At 37.6% G+C, this 12,845-nt stretch overlaps 1 pseudogene; it reads right to left on the bottom strand.

The window, feature by feature from the left end:
- Positions 1-8,692: 8,692 nt before the first annotated feature.
- Positions 8,693-9,806, bottom strand: LOC145041430 (lignin-forming anionic peroxidase pseudogene; annotated as a pseudogene).
- Positions 9,807-12,845: the final 3,039 nt, after the last annotated feature.

The following is a 12,845-nucleotide window of genomic DNA, read 5'->3' as shown; positions in this document are numbered from 1 at the left end:
GAGAATGATTATAATCCATGTCTCAGTCCATATGATATCTAGAATGGAGGAATATATGATCCCTTATCTAATGGACAAGTCATTGACAAAGGTCAGCGTTTATCGAAAAGATCAGAGTTTGACAGAAGCTTTGAGAGCTACGATTGCCAGTTGGTTCCTGAAGTCATACGCAATAATAGTTTTAGACTTATCCAAGTGGGAGACTGTTGGATTAATGTCTAAGTCCATAACTATAATTGGTAAAACTTGACCCGACCCGGCATGGTCCATTTGGGTTGCATACCATCATGCACTTGGATAGACTAAATGAGAGAAATAAGACACTTATGGTTATTAATATATTATAAGTTCTAGTATATTAATAATAAGATTAATGAGATTATTTAATTAGTATTGATCAAGAATTAATCTAGCATTAATTGAGTGATCAAAAGAAGACTAATTAAATATATGGGTTGATTGTGTAAATCATCCATACTTGTATAGTGGGCTAATGCTCCATGGATTATCTAGTTGGGCCAAAACCCATATGATGCTCCATGGATGCTCCATGGTGTATTTGAACCCATGGATCCAAGGAAATGGAAAGTCATGACAATTAGGGTTTACCGTAATTGTATAACTATATAAGCATCTTATTCTTGAGGAAAAATCAGCCACTAGTGAGAATAAGAAAGGGCTAGCCGATTTCATGAAGTGTAGAATTCTCTCTAAAGTTATTCTAAGTGTTTTGATGATTGTGAACCATTTGAGGTGTCACACTTGGGGCACTAGGCACTCAAGCTTCATGAAGACAAGCGCCATCAAAGAGGTATGTATTCTATCTTGTTATATTGATAGTTTTGTATGCTAGTTTAGGATAATACCTTGGATATTCATATTTGCATGTATAATAGAGAAAAACATAGATCCAAGGTATTTAGGGTTGCATGTACACTTAGGAGTGTTAGAATGCTCATAACCCAACAGATACTACTTACGTACATACGCCTTTCCAGGCCCTGACCTTCCGGTCCATGTGTCTCAGGGGACTTCCGTCCTAACTCGGTAAACCATCCGGTCCTACCTGCGTCAACCTTACGGTCTACATCACAGCGCCTTCCGGCCCATATCAAGCATACCATACATAGCACATATAAACAATTAACTTATCATATACAATGCATATAACTCATAACATATCCGACCTTCCGGTCACACAATAAAAACCCTTCCGGGTATAGTATAGTGAGAAAACTCACCTGACACTAAGAATCAACCTCCAATCATACTGCTTGCCAAACACCGACTTCTAACTCTGTGTCAAATCCAACAATTAACCTAATCAGGAACTAAGTCCAGTTTCTCAATCACCAGGTCTAAAGATAGACCAACTACCAGTCCGTTACGGTGCTAACCCATTGGGCCCACCAAGGCCCAATAATAATTGAGTTTTCCCCAAGGCCCAACCTCATCCTACAAGACCAGCCCAACATGAGGCCCAAGACATCAGTTTAATTCTCAGATCACAGGCTCCACTAAGCAGGCCCAAGGATCCCGACCTATCACTTAAAGCCCAAAAGATCACCTAGTCCAAAAGCCCACAGAGGGGTTACGCGGGGCGTACCTCTCTTGGTACGCTCAGCGTACTCAAACATGCACAAATCTGATCGGGGATCTCAGCCTAGTACGCGGGGCGTACTAGGATTACTCTTGGCGTACTCTCAGTTTTGCTTAAATACATTTTTGGGTCTTAACCCGTTAAGGGCTTGACTTATCTATTGGATCTGGACTTCCCAACATCTCTTACTCCATAAAGTCATCAACTTTAAGCCTTTGCATGGATGGTGAGGTCACAACACATAAAAACTCTTACTTTCATAACCCAAAATGCTCACAACATCATGCATGGGTAGATTCACATGATCAAGATCTCATTTTTATGGTTCTTCACCATTAGATACCCTTAAAAGGATGGCTATTAAGCTTTGGAGTGCATCAACTCATAAAGTCTCAAGCTTGGGACCAAAAACCCTAAAATGGGCCCTAAAATGCACAAAACAGAAAGAGAGGGAAAGTTTGGAGATTTATACCTTCAAATGGTGCTCAAGCCCCAAGGAAGCTCAGATCCACATGTAGCACCTGGTTCCTGGTATGTAAATCTTAATTGAGTATTTTCCTTTTTAAGCCTTGGACTCGGCGAGTCATAGGTCCGACTCGCCGAGTAGGGACGAGACCCCGGGACGCGTTTAAGTTGGCGAATCGGCGAGTCCATATCCTGGACTCGGCGAGTCACCGCTGTTGGATGAAACCCTAAGTTTCTGGGGTTCGCACCCTTTTTAATCCCCCTTTCCGCCCCAGGCCAGCCACCATTCACCCCCTAGAGCTCCCAACCCTCGTTTAAGCTTGTTCTTTGAAGAGTTGAAGCTTTTGTTGTGCATTCTTGAAGGTTTTGAAGAAGAAGGGGAGTAGATCCAGAAGAAGGGGAGCCATCCAAGCACCATTGTGTTCTCTCAGCAGTTTCTTTGAGGTATATTCCATTTTCCCCATGTTTCTATGCTTAAGGCTTCATTTAAGACATTCTTGGCTCATTTCCAAGCTTGTATGTGCATGATAATTCGAAATAAGTTGATTGGTCTCTAGATCCAAGCATAGTTGAGATCCAGGAGATCAGATCCACTACCGTTATGAGCCCATATTGCATACAAACCTTGGATCTACTCTTTTGGTGCATATTGAACCCTAAAAATCCCATACATGGATATTTACACGTAAAGTTGGAAACCTTACGTGTTATTCATGCTCTAGGAGCCCAGATCTATGAATGACATGGATTGGATTCGAGCACAATCACATTTTTAGCTCTTGCATGGAGCGGACTCGGTGAGTCCAGTCGCGAGTCTTCGGGTTTGTCCCCTTTTGTTATGTCGAGTCGCGTGGTGAGTCCAGGAGGGACTCGGTGAGTTGGGAGCTAAAACTCACCCATAGTGGAACTCGGCCAGTCGATGCCCAAACTCGGCGAGTTCAAGGCAATCTCCTTAGATCAAGATCAGACTCGGCGAGTTGTTCATACAACTCGACGAGTCTCAGTATAACTTGTTCATCGGTTGAAGATGAACTCGGCGAGTTGTTCATACAACTCGGCGAGTAGGATGAAGGACTTGAACATCAGTTTGGAAGGAGAACTCGTCGAGTCGACGCCTAACTCGACGAGTAGAAACATAATTCAGGACAGTCGTTTGGAGATGGACTCGGCGAGTTGGCGAGCCAACTACGCAAGTCGGGTCAACTGGAAATTGACTCTGACTTTGACTTAGGGCATGATCAGGGGTAAAATGGTCATTTTACCCAAGGGTCAGTTAGCAGTTTTTGACTAAGTGTTGGTGGGAATGCAGCCGGAGGATTTCCGGATCAGCAGCAGCAGTCAGACTATTCCCACGAAGATCAGCAGCTACTCCGAGGTGAGTTACCTTCCAGTAGCGGTGGGTCTAAGGCCACAATGCCGGCCCACCAGTAGGAGATGTATGATAGATGATTGTCTTTGTGATATCATCTAGGTTTGCTACTACCTGATATGTTATATGCTAGCATGATATGCTGTATGTAGTAGAGTTCGGTCGTTAGGACTGAAGGGTAGTTGGACGCCCCAGATACGTCTGACAGTATGTGATGATATGTTTGCATGCTGGCTTGTTATGTTATATGCGATAGAGGTAGTAGGAGGGGACTAGTCCCCGAGTTCGGTCGTTAGGACCGAAGGGTAGTCAACACCCCAGAATGGCTTGACACGGGTTGGTCAGCACCCCAGAATGGCTTGACATGGGTAGGACGGCACCCCAGAATGGCCGCACGGGTAGTCGGCACCCCAGAATGGCCGTACCGGGTAGTCAGGCACCCCAGAATAGTCTGGCAGTATGTATGTTATGTGTTGTATGGTATGTGGTATGATGGGGGAACTCACTAAGATTTGTGCTTACAGTTTACAGTTTTGGTTTCAGGTACCTCTTCATCGAAGGGGAAGGAGCTGGCTCGGTAGCGGCAGATCATTCACACACATTGGTTTCCGCATTTACTAGATGTCCTTGGGATTTATACTCTGATGTTTCTATTGGTTGTATGACTTGTCTTTTGAACATGGTTTATGTTGTGATGTAGTTTGGTCAAACAATATTTTATCCGTTAACATTTTCTAAAAGTAATTTTTTAAAAACGAATTTTTTGGACGTGAAAATTGGGTCGTTACACCACAGCTTGTTCTTCGACTTCACACCCTTTCATGCTTCTTCTTGACTCTCCAAAGTCCACAAGAACACAACAAGCTCATTCATGGCCACCACAAACTTCAAGGACGGATATTAGGGTTTGAGAGGGTCTAACCACTGAGGAAGGTGGCCAAAAATGAGACCATCTCTTTCTTTATATAGGGACACTTCATTTAATTAGGGTTTTCCTCTGTGCCTAGTACGCCCAGCGTACCCCCTGGTACGCCCAGCGTACTAGGTGGCTCAGCTTAAGAAAAACGTGCGTATGTACGCTAAGCGTACGCATTATGTACACCCAGCGTACTTGGTTGCCAACTTCCTAAATTTAAGGGCTTAACTTGTCAACCCTCTAAACTTTCATAGCTTCCAAGATAAAACTTTGCTTCCACCATCCTCCTACATATCGAAAAGTAATGAGATCCCTTATCTTTCACGCAACTCGCCTCAAACTGAAACCTTCTCGCGCCCGACTCGTGACTCACCAACACGAATCACGAACAATCTGAAACAGGATGTTACAATCATAACCACACCTAGTCTTTAGTTCCACGACCCCCCAACTCAAATGTTATGGGGTGCAAATGGTTGTTTCGCACCAAATACCTGGTGCATGGCTCGATTGAACGACAAAGACCTACCTCGTTGCTCAAGCCACTACAAGAAAAAGTTGAAATAACTACGGAAAATTGCTACAGAAATGCAATCTGTAGTGATTCTGCTATGAAATATGCTACAGAATTGCTATGTTGCTATGGAATTTGCTATAGAATTACATTCCGTGGCTAATATTTAAATTGCTATGGATTTTTGCTACGATATTAAAAATCGTAGCTATTCTACTGCGGACTATGCTATGGAATAGTTAGACGTAGGTATATTTGCTATGGAATTAGCTTCGAAATTATGTTTTGTAGCTAATATTTGAATAACTACAAAATTTTGCTATGTAATCGGAGTCCATAGCTAGAGTGCTACAAAATTTGTTAGGGACTTATAAGTTGTAGGTATTTTGCTAAAGAATTTACAACGGATCAAAGTTTGTAGCTATTTTGCTACATAAATTGTTATAGAATAAAAATATGTAGTTATTTTGCTACAAAATCTAAGTTGGTAGCTGATTGCTAAGGCATTTGTTACGAAGTCAAAATCTGTAGCTATGCCGCTATAGAGTTTGCCATGGAATCAATGATCATAGGTAGGGCTGTAAACGAACCAAACGAACACGAACAAGGTCTTGTTCATGTTCGTTCGTTTAAGTTAACCAAACAAAAAACGAACACGAGCGGATAAACGAACGAGATTTTCTTGTTCATGTTCGTTTGTTTAACAAATTACTTTGTTCATGTTCGTTCATTTATATTCGTGAACATGCTAAACGAACATAAACGAACAAACATAAACGAACAAATATAAAAAAACATAATTGAACATATATGAACATAAACGAACATATAATATAGCAATAGAATAAAAAATAATTGAATATAGATGAATATAAATAAACTTAAACGAACGAACATAAACGAACGTAAATGAACATCATAAACGAACGTTCACGAACATAAATGAACGAACGAGACCATTGTTCGTGTTCGTTCATTTAACTAAACGAACGATAATTTTTGTTCATGTTCGTTCATTTATTAAATAAACGAACATAAATGAACTTCCCACCGAACAGTTCACGAACGGTTCGCCGAACGTTCAGTTCGTTTACAGTCCTAATCATAGGTATATACTATAAAATAAAAAAACCTTAAACATTAGGTGGTGAAATTTTCCAATAAGCAGTTTTAAGTATTTTGAGGATTCTCAAGTAAAGTTTAGACCCTTGAACGACTCTAAAGGGTCAATAATAAACCCCCAATACTATTCAATTTTTTTTTAATGTTGGAAACATTAGAAACTGATTTTAATGTGTTAAAGATTTGAGGTTGACACATTCTATTTGAGACTGGAAACCAATATGCTTTCCAAAACACAATTAAACAAAAACAAAATGAAAATCATTTTTTTTTCTTTTCAAAATGATAAAACTAATAAAAAGATCATACATGTCCTAATGCGTTTTATTTGAAATCAAATAAAAATACATGAACTCGGTCAACCTCGGTCGGACTCAATCAACCTCGGTACTACTCGGTCAAACACGATGCTATTTGGTTAACCTTGAAAATGCTCGGTCAACCTAGGAATCGGTTAAAGCTAACTTTCACTTAATTTTTTTTTTTTTTTTTGTTTTTGTAAAAAGTTACATAAACCTTACATAAAAAAACCCTCTTTTCTTTTTCACGTTCACATTCGCGCTCAAGAATTCTAAGCTTCCGCTCCCAAACACGATTTTCTTTTCGTCGAAAGTAGGTACCGGTGATGTATTTCTTCTTCGACAAAAATTGGTAGTTGGTCGTTCACGTTATCATGATTGAGATAAATTTCATTTGACTATGTTCATCTAATATTTTGAGATTGCAGTAGGACTTCAAATGTTTATGAAAAAAAAATATGTTGTATACTATGTTGTTACATTGCTTAAAAAAACTGCCGATTGATGTATACTTAAAAAGTCAATGATGTATACTTAAAAAGTCAAGTTAGATAAAATATCATGATTTTATACATATAAAATATATACGAATATATACTTTAAATATATACCAAAGGAATATGTCTTTAATAGAACTTTAATTTTGCATTGTAATATAATTAATTAATTAATTAAGAAATAGTGGTTATTCATGTATGAAATCCTATGAACAAATGGAGGCATTTTCGTTGTATGACATCTTAATAGTATTCCAATAGGTTATTCTACAACCAAATGAGTTTCGACTCAATTACAAACATATTTATTTTCAAAAATAACAGCCTATATATATATATATATTTGATAGAAATTAACTAAGATTTGACAATTGACATTTTATTCACTCCTTATATATCTAAAATCATTACATGTATAACCTCTATATATCTTTACTATTTGTTGTATATAACTAACAATATTCAAAAAATAATAATAATAATAATAATTCCATATTCCCGCTTCTTGCAAAACAAATCTCCCTATATTCACTCCCTTCAAAACCGTATCTCATTAATTAGACCCAACTTGCCTACGACCAGAAAATTTTACTCTGTACATTTTTTTTCTAGTCTTGCTTCCCTCGTCTTGAAGGTCTGTTCGTCGCTTTATATCCTTGCGATACCAAGTATGCTTTATTTCTTCTTTTTTTTTTTCTTCCCTCATATTCCTATACTTCTGCTTCTTTTGTCGTATATGAAACCAACAATATAGTAAGAAAAATCGCCCATAACTGAAATAGATGTCGTTATAATTCCAAGTATGTTTTATTTCTTTCTCTTTTTTTTTCCGTCATCTTCGTGTAGTTCTACTTCTCATCTATGAAACTAAAAGGAGTATAGGTTACTGATGTACTTTGTAAATTATAGGTTCAAGAATAAATGAATGGATGCATTTTCCAATTTTATAATCAGTTGAACACCTATTATCGTCTCTAGATCTGTTCTCTTCAGACCATTGTTATCTCTATATTTTCATGTTGTTGATGGGAGATTGTTGTGCAATGTATCTTGCATATTTCAATTTGGAGTACTTGTTTATTGATTTTAATAGAATATGACTATTAATTCCTTATTAGATGCAAAGTTTTAACTATTTGTTTATTAAATATGTACGGTACTTCAATCCAAATTTGTTTATATGATTACGTTCATTAGTTTAGAAATTATATGATCATGTTATTTCTTAAATAGTTAAATGTGTAATATATGTATGTCATGAAATTATTAATGCCTATAAATCGATTAGTTCACATGTAATATCTATTGGTATGAACCGAATATGCATGGTTTTTATGTACATGTTATGTATTTTGATTGGAAGATAATAACTAATTCACCGTGATATTTAAAAATTATCATGTTGCGTTTCTATTTAACTTATATTACAGAAAAGATGTCTCCTCTCCCGTTAAAAGGAGCTTCAATAAGGCCACACAAGAATATGCATCATTTGATATAAAGGCATGCTAATGAGTCATCTACACCATTTGGTACTATAAAAGAAAATTTTATATGTTTGGATGTGACATGTCCATTTTTTTTTAAAACTTTTCTCAAACATGCACTTCGCCGCATACAAGATCGGAAGAACATCACCTCGAGTCAAAGATCTAGAAAATGGAGAAATTATAGAGCAATAACGGATGGACTTGAATTATGTATAAACATCGGTGTGGTGCGGTTTTTCTCAGTTTCTTATATTTATGTAACCGAGCCTAAGCCGAAATTTTCGATTTTTGAAAAACACAAATCCCAACCGTTGGTTTATGTTTCGGTTTCGATTTTTTTCGGTTTTCAGAGTTTAGTTTTACTCACCCCCTTAAGATCCATTTGTACTGTATAACTATATATTGCATTAAACGTGTTGATAAATAATTAAATATTATATTTCTTTACACTTAAAAGAATACAATAAATGAATGAAGATATGACTACAAGTGCAATTTTCAGAGGCAAATACAAGAACCCGGGACTAAGCTAGCTAGGGAAGAGCACCACATATCCTCCTTATCACTCCTTCTTGACCCGTTAACGGCCTGATCTCACTCATCTTCACCATCGCTTCTGCAAACTCCGACTTGAACTTGGAAGGATTGTTGCTGTATTCAGTAACTATGCTGTCTGTGGACCCACCACTGTAAAGCACCTGATCCGATTCAAGAAGACCCTTCTTTTGTATCAGATTCTTGAAGTAATTGTAATCAAACGAATTCGGTGTCACCAAATCTAATGGTGCCAGATTGCCGTTTCCATCATTTACAGGGCAACCACGTCTACGTGTGCTAGCAAATCCGGCATCAATATCTGATCCATTGCTGTATATTCTGTCACGAAACAAGAAGCATTGAGCTTGTCCAATTGTATGAGCTCCTGATAAAGCAACCATGTCCCTTGCGTTAAGTCCGTTATCTTTGAAGGTGGAAATAAGTGAATCGAGCGGAGCTTTAAAGCTAGGAAGACTGGTCTCCGCTAGAACAAGGCTAGCGGTGGTGGAATCTCTTCTTCCGAGCTTCACCGACCATGACGGACCACCAACCATTTCTGATGCATCACGGGCGGCCACCGTCAGTATGTCTGCACAAGATACAACTCCGGGACATAGTTTCTCCACCTCAGATTTTGCAGCGTCTATCACTTCGTAGCCTCTTACAGAACCCTTATTAGGCAACGCATTCCTTTCTCCTACTATCGAAGGCCCGTCCTCCAACATGATCGATGCGTCACAACCTTGAACGAAGCAGTCGTGGAAATGGAGACGAAGGAGGGAAGCCGCCATGCGACGTTCACGAGATATGGCTGTTCTGATGGTGGTTCTGATTGTACGGAGTGCAGTGGGACATGTAGCGTCGTAGAAGGTAGAAGATAACTGTGCGTTGCAGGGTGTGTGGTTAGTAACTGAGAGAAAGAGCAAGAAGAAGATGGCTGTAGAAATATGTCGAGAATCCATTTGAGAAATAGTTTTCACTGAATTATGAAATACGATGAATGTGGGATGAATCGAAAATAAAAGGACGAAGGAGAGATTTATAGGGTCGAGACTTGAGAATAGACCGCGTGGTTAAGCTGTCTTTGTTTGATCAACAGTGGGCTGATTTTGTCTTTGGTGGTAGATGCATCGAAGCACAGTAAGAAAAAATGATTTGAATTTTTCAAAAGATTAATTAATTAACTAAATAAAAAAATTAAGTGAACCTAAATATGAAGATTCGTTTAGATTTTTTGTGTTATTATAGTTTTTTATCACAAATGTCTTAAATATGTTTGACAACATTAATATACACTGGAAAGTTACATATTTGCCTAACGAAATAACGATTTTATCTTTCTTTTTCACGTCATTTAGATTGGTTAATTAACAGTACGTATTAGGCGCGTTTTATTATTAAGCTTCATGTTAATTAATATATTATAGTTGTTTTTTCCACTTGTAAATTAAGAAGATAGATATAAAAATAATGTCAATGTGTGGCCTTTTTTGACATTTTTCGAATACAATTTTATATTCATATATTGTAATCTCCGCCGCAAGACAACATGCGACAACTCTATTTATTAATGCAATTCATATGTATGCAATACATTTATTTAATAAAATTGCTTAACCATCAACTAAATTGGGGCATGTGCTATTTCTGTTTTGAATAAACTTGGACATTCATGGTAGACGTTTTCATGGTTTGCCACTTGATAATAATATTTGATAATAATAATAAACATGCTTTACATGTATTTGCCTTAGTCCATTGTGACCTTTGGGGCCTGTCACCCGGTTAACTCCTATCACTATTATATGATATTTGTGGATGATTTTTCTTGATTCACGTGACTATACCCACTCAAGTCCAAATCAGACTTCCATGTTATTTTTGCAATGTTTATTAAATTTGTGCATAATCAATTTTCATCAAACATTAAGGTTTTTCAAAGTGATACAGGTACATAAATTTTAAATCACAATATTAAAACATTACTAAACCATCATATCATATTTCATCAAATTTCGTATCTATATACCCCGCAACAAAACGGGCGGGTTGAACGTAATCATCGCCACATTGTTGATAGACTGTGCTTGCTATGATGTTTCACGTACACATTCCGACATCTTATTGGGTTTATGCTTTTAACTCTATGGTTCACATCATCAATCGACTTCCCTCGAAGGTGCTTTCCATGTGGTCACCGTTTGAAGTTTTATTTGCACGAGTACCCTCATATGCGAATTATCGACCGTTAGGGTTTAGGGTGTACTCTTATTTACATGACTACTCAGAACACAAACTATCTCCATGGAGCATTCCGTGTGCTTTTATTGAGTACAACTCGCAATACAAAAGCTACCAATGCCTCGATCCAGTATCGTCTTGTATTTTTATCACTCTTCATACCCGGTTTGAGGAGTCGTGTTTTCCATTTGGTTCTTCTACTAAGGATGCACCTCTCACCACCTTACCATTGCACTCATTCTTGCCAACTGTTCCTCTAAACTCAGGTGATTTTCCGGTGTCTGCTCCTCATCCACCGACACCTGCTCCTATTCCCAAAGATCGCTTGTCTATGAGATTTGCGATGACTCCGCCACACCAATCCGAACACTATGCCACATATGGAAACTCCACCTGATGCACCCGATGTTGCCACTATCTTTACCGACATCTGACCCGGTGCAACCACCTATTCCAAATATAGTCTCTTCTCAACCCTATTTGCTACTCGGGATCCTACTTTCTACTTGGGATCCTACTTCTTATTCTAATACTATGCATGATTTGAAATGGTATGATGCCATGTGTGCTCCACAGCATAACCACACCTGGTCTTTAGTTCCACGACCCCCCGACTCAAATGTTATGGGGTGCAAATGGTTGTTTCGCACCAAATACCTGGTGCATGGCTCGATTGAACGTCGCAAGACCCACCTCGTTGCTCAAGCCACTACAAGAAAAAGTTGAAATAACTACGGAGAATTGCTATAGAAGTACAATCCGTAGTGGTTCTACTATGAAATATGCTACATAATGGCTTGTCGTTGCTGTGTTGCTATAAAATTTGCTGTAGAATTACATTTCGTAGCTAATATGTAAATTGCTATGGATTTTTGCTATGATATTAAAACTATAGCTATTCTACTAGGGACTATGCTATGGAATAGTTAGACGTAGGTATATTTGCTATGGAATTAGCTTCGGAATTACGTTTTGTGGCTAATATTTGAATAACTACAAAATTTTGATGCGTAATCGGAGTCCATAGCTAGAGTGCTACAAATTTTTTAGGGAATTATAAGTTGTAGGTATTTTGCTAAAAAATTTATGACGGATCAAAGTTTGTAGCTATTTTGCTACAGAAATTGTTATAGAATAAAAATATGTAGTTATTTTGCTACAAAATCGAAGTCTGTAGCTAATTGCTACGACATTTGTTACAAATTCAAAATCTATAGCTATGCTGTTATAGAATTTGCTATGGAATCAATGATCATAGGTATATACTATAAAATAAACTAAAAACCTTAAACATTAGGTGATTAAATTTTCGAATAACAGTTTTAAGTATTTTGAGGATTCTCAAGTAAAGTTTAGATCCTTGAACGACCCCAAAGGGCCAATAATAAGTCCCCAATACTATTCAATTTATTTTAATGTTTGAAACATTAGAGATTGATTTTAATGACCCCAAAGGGCCAATAATAAGTCCCTAATACTATTCAATTTATTTTAATGTTTGAAACATTGGAGACTGATTTTAATGTGTTATGATGAGATTTAAAAACTCTTTGATCGATTAGATCTTTGTAACAGGTAGATAATGAAAGTAAAAACAATGAAACAATACTCAAGTATGGATCTGAATGAGTCGAATGATTAGAACGTTCAATCCTCAGCAGAGCTCGATTAAGAACTTCCGTTGTAGAGGATTTTAGGGTTACAAAAGAGATCTTCTAAATTACACGTAAAAACGATCTATCAGTCATCGAAAAGATGCATGCAAGCATCTATTAATACACAAACCCTAACAAAC

Source organism: Lactuca saligna, chromosome 4, assembly GCF_052625555.1.
Source record: "Lactuca saligna cultivar CGN05327 chromosome 4, ASM5262555v1, whole genome shotgun sequence".
NCBI classification, from domain to species: domain Eukaryota; kingdom Viridiplantae; phylum Streptophyta; class Magnoliopsida; order Asterales; family Asteraceae; genus Lactuca; species Lactuca saligna.
Note: the sequence above shows the minus strand (reverse complement) of the source record. Positions and strands in the feature narration are given on the sequence as shown.